We start from the raw sequence: 2,844 nt of genomic DNA, 5'->3' as shown, positions 1-2,844 counted from the left end.
GTATGGTTGGTCTTGGTGCTAGAAACACAGCCAGACAGCTTAGCAAAGAAACAAGAACTTTAAAACATTTCAAAGGATTTATGGACTCACGTTGCTGAACTCCGTCTCCCAAGGATGTGTGTACTGAGCTCGCCAGTCACTGAAGCTCTCCTCAGTGCACTCACAGGCTACGTGCTCCATTTGTAGGGAGGGGTGGAGGGATGCTTTCCATGTAAGAATCATCTGTCTTGGGATTACTGTGAATTTTAGAGATGAGATGACATAGACAGAAATAAAAAATGTGGACATTTCTGTCTCCTTGGGAACACGCTTAACCCTCATACTTACACTGTGAAATAAAACTAGTTACACCCACAGAAAAAATGCAGCCATGCACAGAGCTTGGACCACATCTTCAGCATGCACCTGAGCTGAAGATTCTCTAGGCAAAGCCCAGTTTCTGTACTGGTTACTGTTGAATCAGCTGATATCATATTGATAGGCCCAGTGTGAATATCAGAGGGGCTGAGGTCAACTCTATGCACCCACCCAAGTTCATCCATTTCTCTTCAGCTGAACACTTCTAGCACAAGTCATCCTCTGTTGATATTCCTTACTGCCATCGTGCAGCCACCCCAAAACTTCACTCTCTGCACCAGCACTTGTATTCAAGTTCCAACAGAGCTCTAGTTTCAGGGAGGAGATAGGACTGGTCCTGCAGGATTTTTTTTTCATTGTTATGGTTTATTTTAAATGAAACAAACTCCAAAATGCACTGTGCTTTGCAGTGGAAGCCTTACATAGCCTTTTAAAGAAATGGCAGCAAAAGCTGTGAAAGCCTTGTTTCATAATATTTACAAAGTAGTTGATCCAGACAGTAAAGGGACAAGTATATATCAGAAATCAGGAGAGATTTTCTTGCATGAACAAACATTGACAGAGTCCTGAAGCTGCAGAAAGCTCCTGACTTATTATCTGTCATATCCATGGGATAAGCAGGGGCTCTAACAACTCTCCTTCTAAAGGTGTCCCCATGTTACATTTGGTCAGGCAATTGACTCTGGAGTTCACAGGTAAATTGGGTGCCCTCATGGCAAATCAGGTAATATCTGCTTTGTCTTCCTTCACCAAAATGTAAGCTCAGTGTTTAGCATATGGAAATATACTGCTGCTTCATGCTCATTTTGTTTAAATCAGTCTATTAATTTTTGTACTATGCAGTCATTCTCAAGACAGGCATGACCTCAGTCTTTTGTTATTTAATGACTTTCCCTTTGTGGGACAATATGCAGCTCTTCCATGTTGCTCATCACTTTTGGAAAAGGACAAATTTCATAAGTTCCTTGGCTGAGTGAGGAAGGGGGAAAGGAAGAAAAAGCCTTCTTTATTGCTTTTTAGGAACTGCACTGTAGTCTTGCTCTCTACAGGCTTGGGAAACTCCAGATAATTTCTGCCAGCACAAATAATGAAAACCAAATTACATGCTTCCATGAATGCAAACAGTGGCACAGGAAATTGTTTAACCCTTGAGAAGTTTAAAGCATAATTTCTTAAGAGAGTGAGATGTTATCCTCTTCAAAGCATCTACAGAGCATTAGAAGGGTTTCAAGTGAAATAGGACAGATTGAAGCAACATCTCATCTTTTTCCATTGCTATTTATTGCCAGTAAAGTGTTCCTATGCATCTGTACTGGCATACATTTCTCTAGGGGACAGGAAGCTTTAGTGTATATTTCCAATGAAACAGTTTCTAAAAACCAGTCTGAATGCATCATTTTGACCTCAGCATTTAAAGCTTATTTCCCAGCAGACTCGTAGAGTGAAGTTGTTGGGTGAGACTCCCAGTAAGACTGGCAGATGAAATGTGCCTGTTTCAGCAGGTCGGGGCAAATGACGAGGTCAGCAGGCTGCTGCCTACAGCAGAAGGAAGAGCCCTGCCCTGCTGCTGGCTCTGCCTGCAGGGAGAACAAGGAAAGCCTGAGCAGCTGCTGCTGGCCATGGGAGGCCTTGGGAGCCTGTGAGCAGGGTTGGGGCTGGTCAGACTCAGCAGGAGCAGCCCGCACTGTTCCCAAATCTCCCACCCAAACTATTCTCCACCCAAAGATCACTCTCTCCCTTCCCCTCTTTCCCACTGCTGGGAGCAGCCTGCCCTAGCCCAGCCCCGATGCTTTTGTTCAGTGTCACTTCAGCCAAAAATCCAACTCACAAAAGAGCAGGAGCTGAGGACGATAGGGGGACATCCTTGTGGTCCTGCCCTCAGTTGGTCCCGTTGTTGAAAAAGAGCAGGAGCTGAGGAGGATAGAGGGGCATCCCTGTGGCCCTGCTCTCGGTGGCATGGCCTCACACGGGCAGACATGAGGTGCTTAAGTTGGATTTTAACAGCCAGGTGAAGGCCCATTTCTCACTCTGCCCAGTGAACACCTCTCTTACAATTAAAGGCTTATTGTACATCCCTCGCCAGCATCCTTCCCATGACAGTGGGCGAAAGGAGCCGTCATCGGGCCACGACAGGAACACCGACCACAGACCGGCACTGGTGCCAGGCAGGACCCCAGGGTGCCACAAAGCAGCAGACCAGCCTCAGCCTCCCCGCAGAGCCCGGGAGCCCAGCACCGCTCCGGCCCCACCTGAAGAGCCCCGTGCCCCTTTCCCCGGTTCGCGGGCCGCCCTCTGCCCCAGCAGCCCGGCTCCCCGGGAGCGGGGAGCGCTTCCCCGGCCCGGCCCTGTCCTCCCAAGGGCTTTCCAGAGGGAAAAGTGGTACGGGGCTGTCGCCGGCCGGCTCGGGCAGGGCCCGGGGAGCGGGGGCTGCCCGCGGGTCCCGCTGATGGGGGCCGGGCGCCGCATGGGGCCGGGGGCTGGAGCGGG

The sequence above is a fragment of the Passer montanus genome, unplaced genomic scaffold (genome assembly GCF_014805655.1).
Source record: "Passer montanus isolate IOZ18808 unplaced genomic scaffold, ASM1480565v1 scaffold19, whole genome shotgun sequence".
NCBI classification, from domain to species: domain Eukaryota; kingdom Metazoa; phylum Chordata; class Aves; order Passeriformes; family Passeridae; genus Passer; species Passer montanus.
The sequence above is the reverse complement of the archived record's forward strand: the minus strand, read 5'-3'. Positions refer to the sequence as shown.